Genomic DNA, 20,374 nt, shown 5'->3' on the forward strand with positions numbered 1-20,374 from the left:
GGCACGCCTTAAAGGGGCCGTCTATAAGCCTACCTTCAGGGCGCATTCTTTCTCAGGGAGGTTCCTTGCTGAGAAAAAGAATTCAGCGATATTTCTCCTATTTGCTTTTGAAAGAGGAGAAATATAGCTCTGTTACGTCTGGCTCACCGGCGGTCAAAAGTTACCTCTCTTGTTCCCCGAACATTGCTGTTATCCTGTTCTTTTTTAAGATGCCCAGATTTCATATTGTTCAAACACACATGCTCTACAAACAATTTGCGCAGTTGACACAATCATCACAGGGTCCTGAGCTTACGAAGCAGATGACGGGATTAAGAGATTAAAGACAAGACAGGCATAGGAAATCACAAGGGTATTGATTGGGGAAGTGATAAGTGTCCATGAAATCTTCACAATTTATGTTCCTCTGCCGCGATTTCAACCAGTCCCTCCATTCGGGCTCCCTGACTTCCCGCAACACCTCCCCATCCCAATATCCTTCCTGGCTTCTGAATCTGTTGGACAAGGGACCAGTTATATATATATTTTTTTATTTTTAAATTTTACTTTGTTTTGGGATACATGTGTGAACATGCAGGTTTGTTACATAGGTATACATGTGCTATGGTGGTTTGCTGCACCTTTAAGCTCCGCATACATTAGGTATTTGTTCTAATGATCTCCCTCTCCTTTCCCCCCATCCCCACGCTGACAGGCCCTGGTGTGTGATGTTCCCCTCCCTGTGTCCATGTGTTTTCATTGTTCAACCCCCACTTATGAGTGAGAACATGCGGTGTTTGGTTTTCTGTTCCTGTGTTACTTTGCTGAGGATGATGGTTTCCAGATTCATCTATGTCCCTGCAAAGGACATGAACTCATCCTTTTTTATGGCTGCATAGTATTCCATGGTGTATATGTGCCACATTTTCTTTATCCAGTCTATCATTGATGGGCATTTGGGTTGATTCCAAGTCTTTGCTATTGTGAATAGTGCTGCAATAAACATATGTGTGCATATGTTTTTATAGTAGAATGATTTAGAATCTTTTGGTTATATACCCAATAATGGGATTGCTGGGTCAAGGATCTAGGACTAGCCATATTTTTAACAGGCCAGGTAGGCCCGGCCTTAACTGGGGGGGCATGAGGGGGTCAGGGGTAAGGCCTTCAAAGTTCTTGTTAGCTGCCTTGGCCCTAGAGAAAGAGGCTTACAACCTATAAAGAATAGGGCCATTCCTCACACCTTGCCATCCAGGCAAGGTTCAGGGACTGCTACCATATACGACGCAGTCTGTATCTTCAGACCCTTCCCATCTGTTTATTCTCTAAAAATATATATGTGTGAGAAAAAGACACTCGGGAAAAACTGTAAAGGACTTTGAACTTGTTGAAAGGGGAAGTCTAAAAAGGGGCTGAGACAGAACTGGATTCCAAATCCAAAGCTGGATTGGGAAAGAGGAGCTCTCTGGTGGCATCCAGTGAGGGTGCAGGGAGAAAGAGGCACATCATGGCCCAGGAATGATCTGGAAGGGGCCACTGTCAATGAAACAAGACAGAAAAGATGAAAAGGCTTATGTGAATGCGGGAGAGGTAGGAGGGATATGAATTTGGTTGATGGTCTTCGACCATTCATTCATTCATTCAGAGAAAGGGTCTTACTCAGTCTCCCACGCTGAAGTGCAGTGGTGTGATCATAGCTCACTACAGCCTCAATCTCTGGGGCTCAAGCAATCCTCCTGCCTCAGCCACCTGTGTAGCTGGGACTCAGGCGCACACCACCACCATACATAAATATATTTTTTGTAGAGATGGAAATTTTTTTTGGTTTCAGGCGTCACTCTGTCACTCAGGGTGGAATGCAGTGGCACAATCTCGGCTCACTGCGACCTCTGCTTCCCGGATTCAAGTGATTCTCCTGCCTCAGCCTCCGGAGTAGCTGGGATTACAGGCACCAGCTACCACGCCTGGCTAATTTTTGTATTTTTAGTAGAGATAGGGTTTTACCATGTTGGCCAGGCTGGTCACCATGTTGGCCGTGCATGGAGAGATGGAATGTTACTATGTTGCCCAGGCTGGTCTTGAACTCTTGGCCTCAAATGATCCTCTCCCAAAGCACTGGGATTACAGGTGTGCTGGCCTCAACTTTTTAAAGAAGCAGAATTACCTTTTCAGAGGAAATCTCCCTCAGATCCCCTAGGATATAAGCTGGTAAAGGAGCTACTATAGTTTGATGTGGAGAGCAGCCCTCCCTACACCAGCTCTGTGCCTACACCAGCTCTGCACCCACCCTCAGGACTGGGACTCAGAGAAGTACAGTTACTGCCTGACGTCACCTGGCTAGGAAGTGGCTCAGAGGGGTTTAGAACTCACACGTGTTGGTCGGGTGCAGTGGCTCATGCTTGTAATCCTAGGACTTTGGGGGACCAAGGTGGGTGGATCACAAGGTCAGGAGTTCGAGACCAGTCTGACCAAAAGAGTGAAACTCTGTCTCCACTAAAAATACAAAAATTAGCTGGGCATGGTGGCGCGCCTGTAATTCCAGCTACTCGGGAGGGTGAGGCAGGAGAATCACTTGAACCCAGTAGGTGGAGGTTGTAGTGAGCCGAGATCACGCCATTGCACTCCAGCCTGGGCAACAGAGAGAGGCTCCATCTCAAAAAAAAAAAAAAAAAAAAAAGGAACTCACACGTGGTGAGACAGAGGGTCCCATGTCTTCTCAGGAACAAGACACACCCACTGCTTTGTTCATCCCTGTGTGCCCACTGTCTGGGATGGGGTCTGGCACCCAGAAGGCCTTCATATGGGTGTTTGTGGAAGGCTCCTTCCACCGTGGCTGTCCTCGGCATTGACTCAGCCTCGCAGGTCATCAGGCGCTCTCGGGGAAGGTTTCTGTGCCGGGAGTCTACTTCAGCCCGCCGTTCTGGGTGCTGTCTGGAAGGCCAGTCCCTCTGGGATGTGTATTGGGATGGGGATTGGGCGAGCACCCGGGGCACCGGCAGGTGAGGTCCTTTACCTCTCCTTCTCCGACGGACTTCTGGAAACTTGAGGCATCCTCTGAGCAGCCTCGTTCCTGCCCTTACTTGGTCAGGGAGCTGTGGTGCAGCCCAGAGACCCCCCAGTCCTTTCCTCCCCCCACTCTCCTCTCTGTGTACCTTGAGCACAAACACTCGGGAGAGCTCGTGGAGAGACGAGTTCCAGCAGGAAGCAGGGGGTGTCCTGGGGGCCCAGCGAGAGAAGGCCCTGTCGTCTGCAGGGGCGGCAGGTCTCCACCCGTGCTCAGCCCCCTCCCTCACCTCCTCCCATCTTCCTCAGGATCCCGCTCCCCCAGCCCCTCATCCCTCTGCCCTGCCAAGTTTGGGACATGAGAACAGGCCAGGTCCCCTCTGGGGAGCCCAGGGTGGGCGGAGTCAGGCCTGGCTGGGCCTCCAGGTTGGCCTGCCCTGGCCCCTGGGTTTAATAAACTCCGAGAGAGGTTTTCAAAGGCCGCTTGATCTTCCCCATCAGGCAGCCCCTGTCTCCCTTTCAGAGCCGCGGGACTGGAAAGAAAAAACCGCTCAATGAACAAGGCGGCCAGAGAAAGCCGAGCCGCGGGGCAGCTTCTATGAATTTCTGATGAGCGCACGGCCCTGACTCCTGGGTCCGGGCCCAGTGCAGTCAGGGATGTTAGTTTAAGTCATTTCGCACGGTTCACTGGCTCTCTGAGAGCAGCTTGTCTCCAGCCTGGGCCTCTCTAACAAGCTCTTTTTACTCAGGGCTTCTCTGAGCATAGACCTCAAACAATAGCAGCTTTCAAGGGGCTCGGCCCTCCTCTGGCGGCTTCCCTCTCCCAACCCCAGCCAAGCCTAGCCTCTATCGCTCACTGCCCACCTGAGCGCCCCCACCCACAGCCTGACCCACAGCGGCATTCAGGGAAGACTCGCTCCTTCCTTCCTTCCTTCCTTCCTTCCTTCCTTCCTTCCTTCCTTCCTTCCTTCCTTCCTTCCTTCCTTCCTTCCTTCCTTCCTTCCTTCCTTCCTTCCCTCCCTCCCTCCCTCCCTCTCCCTCCCTCCTTCCTTCCTTCCCTCCCTCCCTCCTTCCTTCTCTTCCTCCCTCCCTTCCTCCCTTTCTTTCCTTCCTTTCCTGTCTTCCTTCCTCCTCCCCTTCCTTTCCTTGCTTCCTCCCTCCCTCCCTACTGCCCCTGCCCTTTCTTGCTGTAAACAGGGCAGGAGCGTGCAGCGGTGCTCTCAGGAGCAGGCCACACTGCCACGCAATTCTAGAACACTGCGTGGATGGCACCCCCTGGGGTTGTGCAATGAAGAGCCCCCAAACGCAGCTCATTCCAACACTCTAAGCCTATTGGGCTCCTCAGCCCTCTTGAAACTGAGCAATTTCCTCCTCCCTTTAGTCCAAGGAGGGAGCTGGCTTCCTCCACACTGGAGGCTGTCACCTGCCCCGCAGGGCCCAGACCTGGCGGGGTTGATGGAGGAGCCTCCAAGAAGCATGAAGCCAGCTCCGAGCACCTCTGGCGCACAAGCCTGAGAGCGGAACATTGGCGGCAGTGTCCCCCTGCAGAGGCGCTCCCCAGACACAGGAGGGGCCATGGCTCTCAGCAGTCCAGGCCTCTCTATCTTCCCCATTCCCACTTTTCTCCACTGTCCCCGCTATTCCTCAGGGCAGTGATGAGACAACTTCCAGTGCTCCCTGCCTGCCTCTGGCCTTCCGGCTCGTGAACGGTCTTAGGAAGAGACTCCTGGGAGGAGGTTCATTCATCAGCAGAAGAGTCATTTACATGTTTAGACTAGACCTCCGGCCAAAGCAAACAAACAAACAAAGCTCATATTGAGACAAGTCAATATTTGACTTAATGAGAGTGCCTTGCCAGTTGAATGCTTTGATGGTGACCTTTGGCCTGGGAGCTTTGGAAGGCATTTGAGCTGCCATCCCACAGACACTGCACTTTGGGAGGGGCTCCAGCCCCACTCCTAAAGCACCTGCCAGCAATTAAGATTCCTTCCCCAGGGATCTAGGCCCCGCCTCTGAGGTCATGGGGTCTCCCACCTTTCAGGAGTCCCAGACAGCCCAGGACTTCTTTCTTTCTGGAAGCTGCTGGAGAAAACCGTTTCACGTCCCCTTTGCAAACCCCCCACCCTAATAACCCACTTTCTTCAGGAAGTGAAGTCTGATCAGAGACAGCCTGGCAAGAGGAAAGAACAAGAAACTGGGGACAGGACCCTGATCCCAGCTATACCTTCAGCCCCTGTTTGCTGTATGACTTTGGTGAACATTCCTGTTCTCCAGCCTGACTTCCTCATGACAGTGGGGGGTCTTCTTTCTTTCTTTCTCCTTCCTTCCCTCCCTCCCTTTCTTTCTCCTTCCTTTCCTCCCTCCCTTTCTTTCTCCTTCCTTTCCTCCCTCCCTTTCTTTCTCCTTCCTTTCCTTTCTCTCTTCTCTTTCTTTCCTTCCTCCCTCCCTTCTCTTTTCTTTCTTTCTTTCTTTCTTCTTTTTGACAGAGTCTCAAAGAACAGAGTCTAAAGTGCAGTGGCTTGATCTCAGATCACCGCAGGCTTGACCTCCTAGGCTCTGGCAATCCTCCCACCTCAGTCTCTGAAGTAGCTGGGACCACAGGCACACACCACCACACCCAGCTAATTTTGAATTTTTTGTAGAGACAGGGTTTTGCCATGTTGGCCAGGCTGGTCTCAAAATCCTGGTCTCAAGTGATCCACCTGCCTAAGCCTTCCAAATGCTGGGATTATAGGTGTGAGCCACCACTTCTGGCCCCATGTTTCTTAAGAGTTTAGTTCCTACTTGTCCAGTTTCAGAATCCCCGGGAGGACTCATCAAAAATGCAGATTTCAAGGCCCCTCCCCAGACCCGCCACTAAAGCAGAATTTCTGGGGGTAAAGCACAGTCTGCATTTGAACATGTGCCCCAGGTGAGTTTTAGGTCCACCAGAATTGAGAACCACTGTCCTAGTTGGTCCCAAACTACAGCTTTAGCTGAAAATCTGCCTAGGTGCTCAGTTCAAAGTCACTTTAGCCCTATTCAGGGCTGGATTTTCCAGGAAGCTAATGGCCTTTGCACAGGATCCTTGCAAGGCCCTGGGAGGAATCCTGGTATATTTGTGTTCATACTTCTGAATTATTTTACTTAAAAAGAGTTCCCACTACGACCACCAAATTGTAAAAGCTCAGGCCCCGCCAAGCCTGACTTTGCTTCTGGTTGAACAGTTGATTAGTGATTTTATATCAAGTCTGAAGTTTTGCCACAACTCTCTCCTCTGATAAGTTCATCTTCAGTTTCTCTTGCATTCCGTGTCCTCGTAGAATCCAGTGTTCTTTGCACAGTGAGAGCCATAATATTATCTCTAACTATCACTTCTACTGAAATCCCAGAGGTCAAATTTCAATGACCCACTATGGCCAGAGGTAGAAGTAATTCCAGAAACAGAAAAGTGTCCCAGGCTGGCTGCTGCCCCCAAACTCAGACTCTATTCACCAAAAGAGATTTATTCCCAGGTGTTGGGACAGGTCAGACCAGGCCAGGTCAGGAAAGTCAGGCTCAGTTTTTAAGCCAATTGGCCATTCCTCACATCAAATCAGATTTAAATTCAAATCTTGACTTGGCCTCTTATCAACTGAGCAATGCTAGAACCTCAGACTCCTCTTGCATGAGGAGGTGAGGATCCCGTATCCAGGGCTGTGGCGAAGGTTGCAGGGACAGTGGATGTAAAGGCACATTTGTAAAATATTGCTCATCGGGCAATATGGAAGCAGAGGGGCCTTGACACCATCAGTGATCTAGAGTGTGTGTGGACTGTGCCAAATCCTTCCAGTGCAGCTCTGTTGCAGAGAGGGGACCAAGGCCCCCTACTGACCATACTCTCAGGGGTAGGAGTCCTGCCTAGCACTGCCCAGCACCCCTCATCGCAGGGACTAAACAGTACCCTGGCGTGCACTGCACTCCCTTCCCTCCTTAGTGTGGGTCACAGAGCTGGGCAGGGAAGCAGAAGCGGCGGGGGTGGTGGGGGCGGGGGGCAGGACAGGATGTGGGTGGAGAACCTCTCTGCTCCCCTGACCCCCTGCAGCCCTTGGCAACTCAGGGGGAGGGGGAGAGGGAGGAGGAGGAGAGGAGGAGGAAACTACATCTGGTTTGAGTGAGGCTCATAGCCAGGAGAGCAGGGCCCTAAGCTGGGAGGAGAGGAAGCAGGGAGGGCTGGCATGGGCCTTGGCCAGTCCAGGAGAGCAGAGGGAAAGTGGCTGGTGTTCGGGGAAAGCAAATAAATAGAGGGGTTGAGACGATAATAATAAAGAGAAGAGCCATTAAAGTGAAGAATAGAGATTGTGTCACACCCAAGACAAACAGAAAATAAACAGCCAGTAGATCCCCTCCGCAGATGTTTGGCACTGAGTGAAGACAGATTAAAGATGCGTGGAAGATGCCTAAGTCAACCAAGCCTCCACCAGCAGCAGCTGGAGAGCAGGTGGACGGAAGCCTCCGCCAGAGAGGTCTTTGCGGCTGAAGGGAGCCAGCCCCAGAGACCACGGCACCCTCCGGAAGCCGGCACCTGCAAGCGCAGTGTGGGAGGAGAGGAAGATGCCGTCCCTCCCTGGACAGGGCTGGTCCCTGTGTCGGTGCAGTCCCCTTGGCCTCCTGCAGGACCGCGTCCCCCAGCACCCAGGTGGAGTAGGTTCTTCAAGTGGCCTCACAGAAATCCTGCCCCTTTGCTGCTTTGCCACCAGGCCCATTTCAATGACTCTTCAAGGACCTGGTCTTTTTTACTTCTTGGCATCTGGTTTCTGAGCTGACCTTTGTCTTGTCCCAGTGAGAGGGTGGGGGAGCTCAGCATCGGGGGTACTGCACCCCCATTGACTCAATCTTCTACTCTGGATTCCGGCACCACAACAGGCACCTTGGGGGTTACAAAGATGAATAAGACACCATTCCTTCTCCAAAGGTACTTATGATCTGGGATAAAGGAAACTCAAATTTTTTGAGTGTCCATTCCATAATACCACTCTGCCCGGTGCCTTCAAATGGTCTACCTTATTTATTCTTCAAAATAACCGTGTTCGTAGGAATTATTCCTTCATTATTCCTAACCAGGAGGAGGCTGAGGACCAGAGAGATTTGGTGCCGTTTCTACGGTTGCAAAGCTAGGAGAGGATGATCTGGCACTCAACCCAAAATCCAGTGCTCTTTCTCAGACCCCGTAAACAACCGTAAGGTGAAGGAGAATTTGACAACAACCAAAGAAAAGGACGTGCTCTTAAAAGATACAAGAAAGAATTATCCTGTCTCGCATCCACCCCTGCCCCCTTAATGAGAACCAAACTTCATCTTTCTGTTCTGTGCGCCAGCAGGGAGGAGCCGGCACATCCCATGCCCAGCTAGGGCCAAGTGCCTGCAGGTGTCTGAGGAATGCTAATGGCCGTGAATTGGGGGAGGGTGTGCACAGGCTTTTCTGCAGCATTTGCTTCCCATTAAGCCCATTCCTCTCCAGACCCTCCTGCCCCCTCCAGCAACATGCAGCTTTCATGAGCCAATTACCATGCCCAGGTTTTTCTGTTCCTCTGAAGCCACTGACACTGCTAACCAGGCACAGATGCAGTAGGGCATGCCCCTGCTGTCCACTTCAGAGCAAGGTTTTTCTTTGCCCCAAGGACCACAGGTAGAGGGAGGAAGGTTAGATAGTCCAATTTCAATTCAGCCCCCAACAGGAAGGGGAGGCCTCAAAGGGCAATTTGGTGATTATGAGTGGATTTCTGAGTGGAATAGGATCAGCTGGGTGACTTGTGCCTAGCCAGGACTGAAAAGTCATGGACAGGGCAGGGGACCCAACTGGGAAGAACAGAGACTAGGTTTGAAATAATGTGCAGGCCAGGAGAGCTTCCCCTGAAACCTTTAGTTTACAAACAGGTATCCAGAGTCTTAAGAGTAACTTAATTCAAAACAAAGTGCATTAAAACCTACTTAGAAACTAATTAGAGAGTCTGAAACCTCATATTTTCTTCCTATTTCTTAAATCTCATCAGCCTTACCATATTTTCAACCTCTTAAAATTTTCTTTGACCTTCAAGTCTCAGTTTTCCATGAACTTCCACAGATATTCCTGGGCAAATGTAACCTCTCCTTTCTCCTTAATCCCTCCACACACTGGCTGTATTTCCTTGAATCCAGTTTCACTCTACCATATCTCTGTGGACTTATTCTTATGTATTTTCCCCCAGAAATTCCAACGTTTCTTTAATCTGAGGACAGTGTCCTTTCATCAGTTCTGGAAAATTAAATGTTACCATGTCCCTTTCTCTATATTCTTCTCCTCTGCAACTCCCTGTAAAGGTAATTTGGATCCTCTCATTTTATCCTCTATGCCTTTTGGCTTCTCCTTCACTTTTTTTCTCTCTCCTGTTTCCATGCTACATTTGGTGTAATTTCCTCTAATCTGTCTTTCAGTTCACTAATTCTCTGCTCAGCTTCATCTAATCTGCTGTCTGACACATCTATTGAGCTTTTAATTACTATATTTTTTTATTTCTAGAAAGTTCTTGTCTCTTTTAACAAATTTGCCTGTTTCTCCCAAAATATCCTATATTTTCTTTATGTTTCTATGTTTTCATCTTTTTAATCATTTTAAACATAGTTATTTTAAAGTCTCTTTCAGATTGTTACATTGTTTTATGTTATTGAAATGCTAAACTAGTTTGATATGTTTGCTGACTTTCTCTAATAGTATATCATTTCCTGATGTGGTTTGTAATTTTTTTATTGTTTGGGCAACTTCAAAGGGATCAGATTTTGCTGTGAGATGCTGTTGCTCTGGGGCACATTCCTCCCGAATAGTTTTGTATTTTCTTCTCTTGATACACCATGAGTTTTATTGGTCTGGGATCTATTTTTATATTAATTTCTCAGCTTGGAAATTCCAGCAGTGGAAATTCAAACACTGTAGTCACATATGGTTCAGGCCTGGAGCTTCTATTTCTCACAGAAGACTTTTTCCTATTTAGAGTCCTAGTCAGGAGAAGATTAACTGTCCCTACCCTAAGCCTCTGATTGCTATTTTTTTGGTCCTGGTTTCTCTGAGGGTATATCTCTTACAGGATCCCAGTTTTTGCATAGGTCTCAATTTTAGCCATCTTCTTCTTATAGACTAGAGATCATGTCACCTTCCCCCAGGGAAGCATCAAAACCATAGTGCCTAGCACCTACAGATACATCCATCCTGATGTCCCGCATGGAATAGCACCATGGCTTCAGCTGGGGGAGCTCACCACTCAGACTGCACATTCTATGTTTACTTACTGGTAATTTTTTCACTGTGCTTTCCATTCCAGGTCATGAATATCAAGCACTTTTTTTCTCCTACGGTGCCTAGCATGGTTCTCTGTAATGAGCCTTCTTATTTAGCCATTCACATACTCAACATCCTTAGACACCTAAACAGGACTCCTTTATACGTGCAGAATCCAGAAGCCAGCAGGGCATGAGACGTGATGGAAGGAGGGGTTGCAAGCACGGGGAAGAGGAGGAACAGTAGCAGTGAGCACACGCCTGGAGCAGGATGCTCCCCTGCTCTTCCTGGAGCTTGTTTCTTTCCTAGGACCTAGTGCAGGTCGTAAGGAGAGATGTGGACCAAGAGCTGGACCTCCCTTAGTCTAATCTCAGGCACGTATGAGCTGGGTGAACTGGGAAGTCACGTCATCTTTCTTGAACATCTGTAAAATGGAGATGAGGGGTTGGCCTGGGTGATGCCCAAGATTCCTTCCAGGTCCCACAGCCTTTGGAGCTGCAAGTGAAGAACATGAACTGGTCATAACGGGCCGGGCTCTCATTCAGGTGTCTGCCACCTTTCCCCCCTGCCAAGTCACCCACTGGAGTTTCTAGCTCTCCCGTGCCACTCCTTCCTCTAGCACCCAAACCTCTCCTTTCCACCCAGCCTCCTTTCACCGTTCCCTGCTGCCCTTTCACATCTACTCCCTACTGAGGCCTTTGTCCTGTGTCTGTGTCTTATCAAAGGAGGGTGACACTGTGGCGGCAATTAGTATCCCCTCCAGTGGTGGGGGGATGAGTCTCATAGGGCATCAGAAGGGAAAGGCAGGTGAACAGTGACCCAGCACCTAGGTGTGCAGAAACCCCATCTGCTTCTAGCTTCTGGGGTTTCCTGAGTCTTAGACTGGAGACCCTGCAACTTAATGAGCCTCTTGAGCGGTTCAGAAACAATGAATCAAAACCAGCTGGAAGCTGCCCTCCGACCCAGCTAATGACTTGTTTATTGTCAGAGCAGCAGTGCGTCATATAAGGGAATTTCAAAGTGTCACTAATTGGCAGAGCGCCAGTAAATAGCACCATATAAATCTGAAGACACTTCCACTAGGGCTGAGGACTGTGGAAGATACAGCTGAGGCAGGGGGAGAGGAGATTGCAGGGCGTGATGATGGGTGCAAAGTGCACCTGTGTGTCAATGGCTGCAGCCTCTTCCCGGTATCTCTACCATCCCATGGGGACTGTGTTTGCTCCGTGACTAGGGAAGGAAGCCCTGTGATGGGCCCTGTCCCACCTTTGATGACACTGTACTGCACACCTCCAACCCCAAGATGCCTCGCTTCCTGCCATACTACGGGGGACGTGGCTTGTGGCACTGTATTATGGGAGAAGGTGTCCTCTTGCCGAGGAAAGGACTCCTGATTTCATCCGAGTCGGGTGAGTAGATCTGTAGACACAAAGTCCCTTCTATGCATTAAACAGAAATGTTCTGCTAACAGAAGAAATGCAGCGAGACCCTTACTCCAGTGGGCCCTTCCCTACTCTCCCTTGAGTTCACTTCTTTCCTAGAAGGTAGTGCAGCTCATAAGGAGAGACCTGGACCAAGAGCTGGACCTCCTTTGGTCTGATCTCAGGCATGTATGAGCTAGAAGGACCAGGAAGCCACGACTGACAGGATAAAAAGAAGCCCCTTCTCACTCAGCAGGACCCATGAGTTCCTGCTGGAAGCAGAACGAGAAGGTGGGCCAGCAACGGGTAATCAGCGAAAGCAATGGCTGTTCCTTCCTTGCTCCCCAACGCCTCTCATCCACGCAGCCTTGCTGGCGGCTCCACACTTACCTATTGTTTTCAGCTAACACTTTGGAGAACAGGAAGCAAGAGTAAGTGAGAAAGGGGGAAAAGCATAAAGTAGAAAATAAAAGGGGGTGGAAGGGAAGACAGGACGTCAGCATTTCAAGCGGCGTAACCTCTGTGAGGCTTGGCGGGCCAGGGCAGGCACAGAAAGCCTTTTCCTTCTGGCCCGGCTGGGAAGGCGAGTTAGGGCTCTGCAGCTCTGTGGAGAGGGCAGTGATCTGGGAGAGGCACTGAGGGCTGATTCCATGGGGTTGACCATTCTGTGTCTGGGATTGATGGCCCTAAGGTTAGGCCCAGCTACTGCTGGCGAAGCTTACAACACGGCATCAAGAAGCAAGGTGGAAAATGGGAGGAAGGCAAGCTCTGCGTGCAGCAGAGAGGACAGGAAGTCCAAGGACACCTATGATCTCAAGATGAGAGCAAACACTGCGTAAATTTAGGGACATCCATCAGGGCCAACGGTGCAGCAGAGAACTCCCTAGCATAACCCAGCCGATCTCTCACAGGTGGGTTCCGTGATTGCCATCCCCAATTTACAGATGGAAAACTGAGGTTCAAAGATTCAGGACGGGCCGGGCGCGGTAGCTCAAGCCTGTAATCCCAGCACTTTGGGAGGCCGAGACGGGCGGATCACGAGGTCAGGAGATCGAGACCATCCTTGCTAAACCGGTGAAACCCCGTCTCTACTAAAAAATACAAAAAAAATTAGCCGGGTGAGGTGGCGGGCACCTGTAATCCCAGCTACTCGGGAGGCTGAGGCAGGAGAATGGCGTAAACCCGGGAGGCAGAGCTTGCAGTGAGCTGAGATCCAGCCACTGCACTCCAGCCTGGGTGACAGAGCGAGACTCCATCTCAAAAAAAAAAAAAAAAACAACAAAGATTCAGGACATGTCAGGGCCTGTCGAGGAGGTTCTGAGGCCTCGAGGCTGCTGACTCGCCCACTCATGCACTCCCAAGCGTGGATGGAGAACTTACGTCCTGGGCCCTGGGCTGGGAACGGTGGAACTTGGAGATGTGAATGAGCCATGGCCTGTGTCCTCCACGGGCTTCAGAGCTAACAGGGGAAATGGCATCCCAACAAATAAAGAGAATGTAAAATGCGGCGGGGAAAGAATTGGGAAAGAGGAACGAGCAGAACACATGGGAGAGGATGGGGGTAAAGTCTGATCTGGTAGGAACAGGGAGCACTTCACAGAGGGGTGAGATCTGAGGTGAACCTTGAAGAAAAGACAGATTTCTAACAAGTGAGCGAGGCCTGCAGGGGAAAGGCAGGCCCCACCCAGAGGGCACAGGTGCTGCAGCTGCATCTACCTGCCTCCCCGCCCACAGCCACGCTCATAGCACACGGAGGCTGCGGGCTCGTGTCCAGCTCACGGAATAGTAGCTGAGATGAGGCACTTGGGCAAAAAGTACCCAGCTGAGGAAATTCCCCCAAACAGAGACACAGGACATCCTGGTGGCCTTGGGCCCTATGCCCCTCGATCTCCATCCCTTTCTCCTCCAAGGAATCCCTCACAATTAGCCCTTTACCTAACTCTACTAGCCAAATACCTGGTTTCAAGTATTAAGAATGCCTGAAAAACTTTACCCCCCAGTATATATACTTTGTTATATTTCCAACATTATAATTTTAATTGTATTATTTTTATAATAGGTTTCATATGATGCAGACATAAAACAAGAGTCGAAAGGACATACAAGGAACCAGGCGTGGTGGCTCACACCTGTAATCCCAGCACTTTGGGAGGCTGAGGCAGGTGGGTCACCTGAGCTCAGGAGTTTAAGACTAGCCTCACCAACATGGTGAAACCCCATCTCTACTAAAACTATAAAAATTAGCTGGGTGTGGTAGCAGGTACCTGTAATCCCAGCTACTCAGGAGGCTTAAGTGGGAAGAACCTCCTTGACAGGCCCTGAAATGTCCTGAATCTGAATCTTTGAAGCCAGGAGAAGGAGGTTGCAGTGAGCCAAGATCTCACCACTGCACTCCAGCCTGGGTGGCAGAGGGAGACTCCATCTCCAAAAAAAAAAAAAAAGACATGTAAGGAAAAATATTCTTCCCACCTCTGCAACAGGCCACTTAGTCCCTCTTCCTGTTCCCAAATATTCTCAATATTACCAGGGCCCTGAGTATTTTTTTTTATGAGACTTTGTACTTGCATGTCCTTTTTAAAAAAAGAAATACCTTCATCCACTGAAGTACAGTTTCGGGGCTGTTTTAGACCTTCCCTGTGGGAGACAACAAGGAACAGTACATAATTCCTGGCCCATGAGGAAGAGCAAAATCCTCCTTAAGACTCTACACACAAATGTACAACGTTCGTCCTCGGTAATCTAGCTCATGTTGTGTGCGTTATATGCATCCTCTCTTGCAATGCTCTCAGTAACCTATGGCCAGCATTACTGTCATTATCTCCATTTCCCAGATATGGAAACTGAGGCTCAGAGAGGTTCAGAAACTTTCCTCTCTCACACATCTAATAGGTGGCAGCATAAGGATTTGAACCCAGGCCTGTCACATTGCACATCTTTGCTTTCTTTCTTTCTTTCTCTCTCTCTCTCTCTCTCTCCTCTCTCCTGCTCTCTCTCTCTCTCTCTCTCTCTCTCTCTCTCTCTCTCTCTCTCTCTCTCTCTTTCTTTCTTTCTTTTCCAGATGGAGTCTTACTCTGTCGCCTAGCAGCATGATCTTGGCTCACTGCAACCTCTGCCTCCTGGGCTCAAGGGATCCTCCCACCTCAGCCTCCCAAGTAGCTGGGATTACAGGTGTGCACCACCACACCCGGCTAATTTTTACATTTTTGGTAGAGACAGGGTTTCACCATGTTAGCCAGGCTGATCTTGAACCCCTGGCCTCAAATGATCTGCCCACCTCAGCCTCCCAAAGTGCTGGGATTACAGAGTGAGCCACTGTGCCCGGCCCAGACTGCATATCTTTGACTCTTAACCACTATACAACTGTTTCTAGAAAAAGGAAGTGGAAAGCACTTTGGATTTGGCAGAGCAAAGACTACACAGAAGTGAGGGGACCTGCACAGAGCAGAGCCTAAAATCCAGTCTCCCACTCAGATGTCCAGGGAGAAATCCACCTGCAGAGAACATCCCAAGTTTCTCGTGAGATTGTTCTCTCCCAGCTCAGGGTTTGCACTGCATTTGGAGCAGGGGAGAGAGCTGTGCCAGGAAATAGAACCGCTGCACACAGAGAAATGTCTTCTGGGCAGCCTGAGTCCACAGGCCTCCCATGGGCAAACGCCACCAGAAGGCCAGAGCTGGCTTTCAAGGAGGCTGCACCGAGAGACCCACCTTTCCTGGACCTGATCCATCAGTAGCTGCCTTCCTATGGGCCCTGAAAAGACCTATGTAAACTCCCATACCCAGTGCCACCTGGCGCCAATGGCTTCAGGGGAGAAATGCCCTGGTCACTCTGAGGACCCAGGACAGTGTCTTCCAGCAGTCCAGGAGGAGCCTCTGAGCAGACAGCGTTCTAGGACCCAGGACAGTGTCTTCCAGCAGTCCAGGAGGAGCCTCTGAGCAGACAGCGTTCTAGGAAGAGCTTGGCCATCACGCCAGACAGAAATGATTGCGCTAATAAGGAGAGAGTGGTGGGCCAGAGCCCTCCCTTGGCCCCAAGCCTCCAGTTAATGAGACTTCACAGGGAGAAAGCGCCTCTCGGGGAAGGGGGGTGGGGCCACAGGGGCCACAGAACAGCTGGAGGCCAGCAATCACTGAGGCTGTTTATTAGGAGACAAAGAAATAACTTTGCTCCCTGCACTGAGGTCAACCTCAAGGTATCCCCGGGAAATGACAGGGGAATTGATGGAGTGAGGAGGCAGCCAGTTTGACAAGCTGTTGGCTGGCCCCTGCTCCAGCACTGCGGTCTCGACCTGCCCCCCCACCCCCACCCAAAGTCCTGGAAAGCACTCAGCTTAGTGGAGCAAGATTCTCCCCAGCAAGCAGGCCGAGTCCCCAGGCTTCCAGGCCACTGGATGGGCTTCTGGCAAATGATGCACAGCCGAGCACCACGCAGGGAAGGGGAAGGGAGAAGACAGTGGCAGGAACTTCCTGGGCTCGCACAGAAGTTCCAAACTACCTACCATGCACTTCCCAACTCACCTCCAGTTCAGACACATGCAGATTTCGCCCAGGGCTAGAATGTCCCCGAGGTAAGTAAACAGCCTCTGGTGATGGTTGTGGCAGTCTCTGCCTCTGGGGACAGGCAGCTGGGTCCCAGTTTTGAATGAGCAGGACTGCCCCCCACACCATCCTGACATCCTTGGATGTATAAGGAGGGAGGGGTTTGGAGCTTACATAGGATAGAGTGGATTCTGTGGGAGTCTGAGTGGAAGGAAATTCAAGCACTGCATTGTAGGACACTGGAGAAACAGACTGGGGGGAGACATTATGTACATTTACATTATTTACAGAATGGAAATTCAGACACTTGAGTCACTTAAGCGGCAGGTTTCCATGAAAATTAGGTTTCTATTTTTTTAATAAAAGAAAGGGATGTGTGTGTGAGAGCCTGTGTATGGTGTCTTGCACAAGTGAGTGTGTGAGTCTGTATGTGGATAGCATCTCGCATGAGCATGTGAGTTTGAGACAGTCTGTGTATGGCATCTTGCATGAGTGTTGTGTGTGTGTGAGCTTCTGCGTGTATGGTGTCTTGTATGACTACGTGTTTTTGTATAGTATCTTGCATGAGCGTGCGAGAGACGGTCTGTGTATAATGTCTTGCATGAGTACATGAGTGTGTGTGTAAGCGTGTGTGCGTAGTGTCTTGTATGACTGTGTGTATGGCGTCTTGTATGACTGTGTGTATGGCGTCTTGTATGACTGTGTGTATGGCGTCTTGTATGACTGTGTGTATGGCGTCTTGTATGACTGTGTGCGTAGTGTCTTGTATGACTATATGTGTGTATGGTGTCTTCTATGACTGTGTGTGTGTGTGGCATCTTGCATGAGTACCTGAGTGCGTGTGTGAGCCTGTGTGTGTACGTGTCTTGTATGACTGTGTGTGCATATGGTATCTGATATGACTGTGTGTGTGTGTATGGTGTCTTGTATGACTGTGTATGGTGTCCTGCTTAGTGGGTGAGTGTGTGTGTGAGTGCAGGGAGTGGGGTAGGGCAGAAGGTGGTGATAAGAAAGGCAGTATCTGCTTTGCCTGCATACTAACTTCAACACATGCACCCATACCCGTACAAAACCCCGGAATTTTCACCTTTAACAAGACAGAAACACAACTCAAGATGGTCCTCTCTGGCCACGTCCCCCCGAGTGTAACTTCTCTTCCACATGGGGTCTGTTCTTCCTCCCTCCCCACAGCTTTTCAGCTGGGAAATTGATACCCTCCTCCCATCAGCAGCCCTTCTAAGCGACCGGGAGCTCCCTGCACCCTCAGCCTGACCTCCCCGTACTGAGCCTGGGCCCCCAGCCCCAGCGGGGCGGCCAAAGCTGCCGCCAGGGCCCATCCATCAGGCTCAGCACAGCCTCCCGCCCTCGCCTGCCCCCACCACACCCAGCCTGTAAAAGTCAGCAGGCTGCCGAGAGGGATCCCCAGGGCCTATCTGCCGCCACTGCCTGCTCGGTGTGACAGCTACGGAACAGAAGAAAGTGATTCCTCCACTCCCAGCCTCCTCCTTCTAAAGCTGACAGCCTCCCCCTCCTACCTGGTGACCTGCTGAGATCTGCTGAGACCAAAGCTGCAGGCCAAAGATAAAAAATGCCTGGCTATTGACTAAGACACAATAAAGGGCCAACCTGCATGTTATTTGCATACCCAGTTAATGTCAAAATGGAATGAGCCCCCGTCCCACTGCAGCTTTCCTCAGTGGCCCCGATCCCCAACCTTTCTCCACAGGCCCTGCACGGGGCAGGGGTCTGATCCCAGCCGGGCTGCGGCACATGGTAAGCAGCCCAGAGGGTACCTCCCCTCTGTGTCCTCGGCGCCCCGGCCTCGGCACACTTTCTCAGCATCCTGAGAGAGGCCAAATCCCATGCCGGCCTCTTGCCCCCCGCCCACTGCGCCCCACGCCCCACCTGCTGTGTTTGTGCAGGGGTGGAGGGAACATAATGAGAGGCTGATGTTCCTGCAGCTGGGCTGTGTTTGGAGTCTGGTGGAGTGAGGGGAGGGCGGCAGGGCAGGTCGGGGCCGAGGGCCAGGCGGGGCCTCAGAGCCTTGGGGCCCAGCAGTAACAGCTCACACATGATTTTTCTCCCCACAATGTTCTCCACTCCAAGCCTGTGGGCCCCCGAGTCGGAAGCTTCCAGGACTGTAACAAGCTTTAGTTTATACACAAACAGCTGCATTTTCCTACTACTGTTTACTGCAAGGGAGCCAGTGCAGCATGCTCCCAGCTTTGCTTGGCCTCAGCAGTGAGCTGAAGTTCGGGTCGGCCAGCCTGGGAGAGCAGGGACAGCAGGGCCTGTGGATGGGACGCATCACAGGCAGGTCCTGAGCTCCGGGGTCTGTGATTCAGTTTCTCCTCCTCCAGTTCCCCAGATTCCCCGTCCCCTTGGACCTCGGTGTGTACTTACTCCAGCATCCCCTCATCTCACCCATGTATAAACACACAGAAGGAAAAGAGTTTCAGAGTGGAGTCAGTCATTTCAGAAAAAGTTGGATCATTTGCCAGGCAAAGGGACCGCCCATGATGTCCTATAGCGCCTTGGTGTGTCATCACCCCCAGGCAAGGGTGGCACACAGGAACTGTGCCTGTCCCCCCACCCTTCCACACTTCACCACGGCCACTACCAAAGCTCTGCTCCCCAGTAGCCTCTCCCAAGACCCAAGGCGGCCAGGCTGACAAAGGACAGATCACTGCCCCAAGGAAGGGGCATGGAGAACAGTGGACCACGTGAGAGAGGGGTGTGTGGACAGAGGGGGCGTCTGAGGACAGGGGGCAAACCCAGCTCTGATGTGCTAAGGGCTCTCATAGCCTTGCAGTCCCCACACCCAGTCACCCTGCAGCTACCAGGCAAGGAGGAAGAAGGCTCCATCCAAAGTGGGACTAAGCTCGCCTCTTCTGACCTATAGCATCAGAGAGTGGTGACCCTACCCATGCCGCTCCTCCAACCACAGTTAGGCCCCTTCGGAGCGGCGTTGGGTGGGGACCCAGCAGGGTTGGCAGCATCCCCCTCAGGGCCGCATGCTGAGCGTAAGCAGGGCGAGCTGGAAGCAGATGCTGACACCAAACCGAGCCAACCAGTCACTCCACCTCTCTGTGCTTCCATCTCCCCTCTTACAATCGGGATACAGAACCTCCTTCCTATGGCTGTAGCAAGAGTGAATGTGTAACCCACGTGGAGCACTCAGAATGGGTCAGGAACACAGCAGGCACTCAATAACAGCAGCTGTTAGATCTCAGCAAGGTGGGGCAGGGAGCATGAGAGGGCGGCCGGCGAGAAGGGAAAGGCAGGCTTGAGGCAGACACTGGCCTTGCTGCCTCCCTCTGCACACTGCGAGTGACCAGCCAGGTGCCGCGGCTGTGACCACCTCCAGGAATCTCCCGGCCCTCTTCTCAATCTTCCTTTAGAAAAACAGCCAGAGGAATCAAATCGCCTCAACTCCACTGGGGTCCTTCAGCCCCAGCCGCTCGCCCCCTTTGATTCTGCTGTCCAGCCCCCGAGGAAAAGGCATGGGTTTTGGAGGCAAACAGACCTGGGTTGAATTCCCTATTCGACCTGGAACAGGCCGTGTGGACTTGAGCAGGTCTCCACACCTGGGAAGAACGCGAGCACCGCCTGACAGCCAGCAGGCCCTTGGACAATGGGGGTGCCCTCCCCACGAATCCCCAGCTCTGTGGGACCCAGGACAAGTGGCCCAGCCTCACACCGGCAGATTCTGCTCAGATCAAAAGCAATCATGAGCACGGGGCCTCAGGGCGATGAGCAGGACATGGGACCCCAGGATTGCCACAGCGTTCACTTGGAGAAAGCAGGAGCCTGGCTAATTCCCCACTCACGGGCAGACATTTCCAGGGGCAGTCCGGCCAAGAAACTTCAGGTCCCTGCCACGAGGAGCGCCGGGGAGCGCAGAGCAGCTCGCAGGAATGGCATCTTCTGCCTTCCAGAAAGAGCGAGATTGATGGCACTTTTCAGGCCTCAATGAATCACACTCCCATGTGGCCGCCTTAGCCTCCTGGCAGCAGATGTACTCAGCAGTCACTGTCCTCAACAACAGCACGTTTCTCACACACCCACATGCACACGCATTGGCCAAGTGTCTTCCCAGGAGGCACTCATGACCCAGTACCCGAGGCTTGAAGTGCACGTGTGCAAATCGGCACAGCCCGTGCCT

The 20,374-nt window shown here is 51.4% G+C and overlaps 1 protein-coding gene across 2 annotated transcripts in view; it reads right to left on the reverse strand.

The window, feature by feature from the left end:
• The window catches only part of RPUSD4 (RNA pseudouridine synthase D4), an 88,414-nt gene that overhangs the window by 19,125 nt on the left and 48,915 nt on the right, over positions 1–20,374 (reverse strand). Inside the window, exon 8 of one of the 2 annotated variants that reach the window (XM_050755716.1) lies at positions 8,276–10,747. The exons of the other annotated variant lie outside the window; for it this stretch is intronic. The gene's annotated coding sequence lies outside the window, so the exon portion shown is untranslated. Of the gene's footprint in view, positions 1–8,275; positions 10,748–20,374 lie in introns of those variants that run through there. 2 annotated transcript variants of the gene reach the window in all.

Source organism: Macaca thibetana, chromosome 14 (genome assembly GCF_024542745.1).
Source record: "Macaca thibetana thibetana isolate TM-01 chromosome 14, ASM2454274v1, whole genome shotgun sequence".
Lineage (NCBI taxonomy): Eukaryota > Metazoa > Chordata > Mammalia > Primates > Cercopithecidae > Macaca > Macaca thibetana.